Genomic DNA, 6,971 nt, shown 5'->3' on the forward strand with positions numbered 1-6,971 from the left:
CTTAGTCCCCACTTTTCTCCTCCCATCCGTTGAATTATTGGACATACTGGTCAAAGGTGCGCTCACCTTTGCTCACGCGGTGAAACGCCGGAGGAGAGGGAAGCGGTCTGGTGCACTCGTGCGTCTCCGTCAGCGCGGACATCGCACACCACTACCAGGAATATTTCTCTCCAACGTGCGCTCATTATGCAACAAACTAGATGAGCTTCAGCTGCTGGTGGGGAAAAACAGAGACTTTTCTTCATCTTCTGTTTTGTGTTTTATGGAGACATGGCTCTGCGGATTGATACCGGACTCTGCGCTGCAGCTGGCACGCTTCCAACTCTTCAGAGCGGATCGCGACACAGAACTTTCCGGTAAAGCTAAAGGTGGAGGTATCTGTTTTTACACTAACAGCGGCTGGTGTAATGACGTGACAGTGATCCTACAGCACTGCTCACATCATCTGGACACATTCTTCATAAACTGCAAACCCTTCTACTCCCCCCGTGAGTTTGTTTCATTCATTCTGGTCGGTGTTTACATCCCACCACACGCTAATGTGCAGGAGGCGCAGCGCACGCTAGCCGACCAGATACTGAGTGTGGAGCGGACTAACCCGGACTCTTTGGTGATTGTGCTTGGTGACTTTAACAAAGGTAACCTCAGCCATGAACTACCCAAATTCAAACAGTTCATTAATTGCCCGACCAGAGAGAACAATATTCTGGTTCACTGCTACACCACAGTCAGCGGTGCATATCACGCCGTCCCCAGCGCTGCACTGGGCCTCTCCGACCACGTCATGGTCCATCTGATTCCCTCATACAGGCAGAAACTAAAGCTCTGCAAACCTGTTGTGAGGACGTCAAAGCAGTGGACTAGTGAAGCTGTGGGGTACCTGCAGGTGTGTTTGGACTATACAGACTGGGATGCTTTCAGGACTGCCACCAACAGTCTTGATGAGTATACAGAGGCTGTGACGTCATACATCAGCTTCTGTGAAGACTGCTGTATCCCATCACGCACCAGGGTGAGTTATAACAATGACAAACCCTGGTTCACAGCCAAACTCAGACAGTTAAGGTTGCAAAAGGAGGACGCGTTCAGGAGTGGGGACAGGGACAGGTTTAAGAAGTCGAAGTACAGCTTTAGCAAGGCGGTGAGAGAAGCTAAACAACAATACTCTGAGAAACTTCAACACCAGTTCTCAGCTAACAACTCTGGTTCTGTCTGGAAGGGGCTCAGACAGATTACAAACTACAAACCTAAACCCCCCCACTCCGTCAACGACCTGCAACTCGCAAATGAACTGAACGAGTGCTACTGTCGCTTTGAGAGACAAAGGGACAGTCCTGACACCATCCCCCGTGACACCCTCTCCCATGTCACCAACCCCCTCACCCCCACCCCCAGCCCCAGCCCAACAGGACCCTGGGCCTCTCCACTTCACACCTCTGGGTCCCTCCGCTCCTCTACCACAGTGACGACTCTCTGCCTGCAGGAGAAGGACGTCAACAAGCTCTTCAAGAGACAGAACCCTCGCAAAGCAGCCGGACCAGATTCTGTCTCTCCATCCACTCTGAAGCACTGCGCTGACCAGCTGTCTCCAGTGTTCACGGACATCTTCAACACCTCACTGGAGATATGTCATGTGCCAGCCTGCTTCAAAGTCTCCACCATCATCCCCGTCCCCAGAAAGCCAAGGACCACAGGACTGAATGACTACAGACCCGTCGCCCTGACCTCTGTGGTCATGAAGTCGTTTGAGCGCCTTGTGCTGTCCCACCTCAAATCCTTAACCAACCCTCTCCTGGACCCACTGCAGTTCGCCTACAGAGCCAACAGGTCTGTAGACGATGCAGTAAATATGGCCCTGCACTATACCCTCCAGCATCTGGACTCCCCAGGAACATATGCCAGGATCCTGTTTGTGGACTTCAGCTCTGCTTTCAACACTATCCTCCCAGCTCTGCTACAGGACAAGCTCTCCCAGCTCCATGTGCCTGACTCCACCTGCAGGTGGATCTCAGACTTCCTGTCTGACAGGAAGCAGTGCGTGAAGCTGGGGAAACATGTCTCTGAATCCCAGTCCATCAGCACCGGATCCCCCCAAGGCTGCGTTCTTTCTCCCCTGCTCTTCTCGCTGTACACCAACAGTTGCACCTCCAGTCACCAGTCCGTCAAGCTCCTGAAGTTCGCGGATGACACCACGCTCATTGGGCTCATCTCTGGCAGGGATGAGTCCGCCTACAGGTGGGAGATTGAGCATCTGGTGACCTGGTGCAGCCAGAACAGCCTGGAGCTTAACGCTCTAAAGACAGTAGAGATAGTCGTGGACTTCAGGAAGAACCCAGCCTCACCCGCCCCCGTCATCCTGTGTAGCTCCCCAGTCAACTCTGTGGAGTCCTGCCGCTTCCTGGGCACCATCATCTCCCAGGACCTAAAATGGGAGCTGAACATCAGATCCCTCACCAAAAAAGCCCAACAGAGGATGTTCTTCCTGCGGCAGCTGAAGAAGTTCAACCTGCCAAAGACGATGATGGTGCACTTCTACACTGCCATCATCGAGTCCATCCTCACCTCCTTCATCACCGTGTAGTACACTGCTGCCACTGCTAAGGACAAGAGCAGACTGCAGCGTATCATACGCTCTGCTGAGAAGGTGATTGGCTGCAACCTTCCATCCCTTCAGGACCTGCACAGCTCCAGGGCCCTGAGGCGTGCAGGTAGGATTGTGGCCGACCCCTCCCATCCCCGTCACAGACTATTTGACACTCTCCCCTCTGGCAGGAGGCTGCGGTCCATCAGGACCAGAACCTCCCGCCACATGAACAGTTTCTTCCCCTCTGCAGTTGGGATCCTTAACAAGACCCCCACCCCCACCCCCACTGACTCTTGCACTATGGCACTCAAACCCACCAACGCCCTTGAAATCTTTGCATTACATTAATGCAGAATTTGTACATCTTTTATTTTTTATAGTCACTGTTTGTTTATTGTTTATTGTCTTCAATGTATGCACCTTATTCACCTAGACAAATTCCTTGTTGGTGTAAAATCCTTCTTGACAATAAATCTGTTTCTGATTCTGATTCTGAAATGATGTGGGTTTACCATGTTAGGTCCTCAGAGATATGAACTCCGAGGTACCTATAGCTGGACACCTTCTCCACTGGGGTCCCGTAGATCTGTAGTGGTGCATAATGGGACCTCTGCTTCTCCCTCCTGAAATCTACCACCATCTCCTTGGTCTTGGTGACGTTCAGGTCCAGGTTGTTGGTCTTACACCATTTGTCTCCATGTTGTTGGAGATCTGGGCCAATCACCACTGTGTCATCTGCAAATTTCACGATGGTGTTGGTGCTGTGTGTGGCTATACAATCATGGGTGTACAGGGAGTAGAGCAGGGGGCTCAGGACGCAGCCTTGGGGGGCGCCAGTGTTGAGGGTGCGGGTGCTGGAGGTGCAATTCACAATCTTCACCACCTGTGGTCTGCCGGTCAGGAAGTTCAAGACCCAGAGGCAGAGTGAAGAGCTCAGCCCCAGATCCCTGAGGTTGGCGACCAGTCTGAGGGGAACTATGGTGTTAAACGCCGAGCTGAAATCAATGAACAGCAAACGTGCATAGTTCCCCTTGCTGATGTCCAGGTGGGAGAGGGTGGAATGGAGGACATGTGAGATGACGTCATCAGTACTCCTATTGGGATGATAGGCGAACTGAAAGGGGTCCAATGATCCGGGTAGTGATGAACTGATGAAGTCTTTAATGAGTCTTTCAAAACACTTCATCACCACAGATGTGAGAGCTACAGGGCGATAGCCATTTAAGCAGGCTGGGTTGGTCTTCTTGGGTACGGGGACAATAGTGGACGACTTGAAACATGTGGGGACGATTGAGTGAGCCAGAGACAGGTTGAAGATGGAGGTGAACACTGGAGCTAGCTGATCAGCACATGACTTTTGCACCCTCCCAGGGATGCCATCTGGGCCAGCTGCTTTCCTGCAGTTCACTCGTCTCAGAGCTCTTCTGACGTCATGCTCCGAGAGGGAGAGGGGGCCGTCCTCCCTGGTAGAGTCGCCCGTGCTAGCTGTGATGCTAGCGGCGCTAATGCTACTGTTCTCGAAGCGAGCGTAGAAAGAATTTAAATCCTCCACCAGTGAGGGGTCCGCGACTGCTGGGGTGTTCGTACCTCCTCTGTAGTCCGTGATCGTCCGAAGTCCTTGCCACATGCTTCTGCTGTTGCGGTCGCACAGTTGAGCCTCCACTTTGTCTCTGTACTGCTTCTTAGCCGCTTTCACTGCTCGCCTTAGCTCGTAGGGCGACGCTTTGTAGGCTGACATGTCGCCGGACCTGAGACCGTCATTGTAGGTGGCAGTGTGTGTATTCAAAGCCTTACAAACAGACCAATCAACCCATGGTTTCTGATTGGGAAAAACTTTAACAGTTACCATGGGACAGATATCGTCTATCAGTGTGGAAATGAAGCATGTCACCACTTCTGTAAACATGTCGACGTCATCAGAGCTCGACTGGAACATGTCACAGTCAGGGTCACTCAGAACATCCTGAAGCGTGGCCTCTGATTGGGCGGACCAGCGTCTGACCTCTCGCGTTGCCGGAGCAACTTGCCTGAGCTTCTGTTTGTATACCGGCGTGAGGAAGATAGCTGCATGGTCGGCCTTCCCAAAAGCCAGGAGAGATGATGCTTTATAACTGTCCTTAAATGGTGTGTAGCAGTGGTCCAAAGTGTTCTTTCCCCTGATTGGACATGAGATCTGTTGAAACAGGTTAGACAAAACCCGAGTGAGGTTTGCCTTGTTAAAATCACTAGCGACAAAGAGAGCAGCGCCCAGGTATTTGGCGGTGTGTTTGGTGATGGTGTCATGAAGAGTGGAAAGAGCAGTGTCCGTGTCCGCGTGTGGTGGAATATAAACTCCGATAGTGAGAACCGAGGAGAACTCCCGGGGCAGGTAGAAAGGGCGACAGAGTAGCGTTAGATGTTCCAGGTTAGGCGAGCAGGAACGAGACAACACCGAGACGTTTCTAGGGTCACACCAGTTGTTGTTGGTCATGAAACACACTCCATCGCCTTTAGATTTTCCTGATTCCTCCGTCCTGTCCATCCGAAACACGGAGAATGTATCGGCTGGTTGAACGGCGTGGTCTGGCACCGCAGGGGAGAGCCACGTCTCGGTGAGGCAGAATATGTTGCAGTCCCGTATGTCCCACTGGAAACGAATCCGAGCCCTCATGTCGTCAAGCTTGTTGTCCAAAGATTGAACTTTAGCCAGCAGGACACTGGGCAGGGGTGGACTCGCTCACAGTCTGTTTTGTATTCCGGCCCGTTTTCCACAATGTTTCTTCCTCCTGCAGTTTCGCCGAGGCCCGTCTCCATTGTTAGGGTCAGCGTCCCGGAGGATCTCCTTCGGCCAGGTGTGATTTTTGCGTATAACTTCAGAAACAAAGTGTGAAGTTACACTTGCGATGTTCAGGAGTGTACTGCGGTCATATATATTCAGAGCAGACATTGGGGAGATGAAAGTACACAATAAAACTAGGTAAATAACAAATAATAACCATACCCGTGATCGTAGCGTCTCCAGTCCCTCTGTCAGTCCGGCTGCGTCACATTCACTCTGAACCTCTGAGCAGTATGAGTACGGTGGCTCTCTTGGGTCAAATGAGGCTTGAGTCAAAACAAACAAACAGAAACATGAAGACATTTAGAGAAGCAGTGTGAAGATGCTGAACAGCTGCTGTCAGTGGCCTGAGTTTGAACCAGTGAGCAATCCGTCACTTTATAACTAACGCTGAGCCAAGAGGGGATTGTGGGTAAAAACCTGGACAGATGAAGCATTCTAAGTGATTCTAAGAAGGTGGTGAGAATATAAGCCCTGTCCATGTGTGTGTCGCAGTGGGCTGTGGGTCCAGGTGGGGTGGAGGCGTGTCCAATAGCAGGCTAACTTTATAAATATGTGATTTGTGTTTGTGCCCTAAAGGCGTCCAAGGAAGCAGGACAGGCGCTGGTGTGTAAGGCCAACCCCAACTTCGACGTGCATCATCATCACCTTCTGCACTGTCTGGAGAAGACCACGGTGAACACACAACACATACACAAACACACACACTGTATGTTGTACACACATCACACATTTGTCAGAAGTAGCAACAGTTTAGAAACCGTCTTCCCCCTGATGTCCTCTAATATCCTGCCACTGTATCCACCTCAGAACCACGAGTTTGTGGACGAGAACACGTACGAGGCTAGCTTCAGGGACGTGACTCTGGTGAAGCAGGTGTCTCATTCTTCCTCCATCTCCTCGTCTTCCTCACCTCACGGCCTCACCTCCTGCTGCGCCCGCAGGAAGAGGAAGACCTTCAACGTCCCCAACTCCAACATGTCTGTGGGCCTGCGGGGCAGCATCCAGGAACTGAGCACCATCCACATCAGAGAGAGACCGTTCACCAACAGGTAGGAAACACAAACACCAAGTTTCAAAAGTCAACAAGCGTCGACAACATTCATACAGTCTCAGGAGAAGGTTTTAAACGAAGTCTAACAAAGTTCCAGGGGTCCCTGAGAAGGCCCCACAGGTCCCTGAGAAGGCCCCACAGGTCCCTGAGAAGGCCCCACAGGTCCCTAAAAGGCCCCACAGGTCCCTAAAAGGTCCCACAGGTCCCTGAGAAGGCCCCACAGGTCCCTGGGGAGTTTTTACAGCTCCTGAAGAGGGTTGTAGAGAACTGGAAGAAGTTTCAGGAGTCCCCAAGGACATGATTAGATCTGTAGGGAGGTATTACAGGGCAACACAACAGCTCTTGTTATCCTTAAAGGGGTTCAAGGTTGAGGTGATACCAGAGGTCATTTAGTTGAAGGTTGTGGAGGTCAGAAGTAATTGAGGAAGTTCTAGAAATTTGGGAGGTTTCATAGGTTCTTGAGAAAGTTACATATGTTATATTTGATATATTATACGTCATTGAGGAGGCTCCAG

Source organism: Pagrus major, chromosome 14 (assembly GCF_040436345.1).
Source record: "Pagrus major chromosome 14, Pma_NU_1.0".
Classification (NCBI taxonomy): Eukaryota; Metazoa; Chordata; class Actinopteri; order Spariformes; family Sparidae; genus Pagrus; species Pagrus major.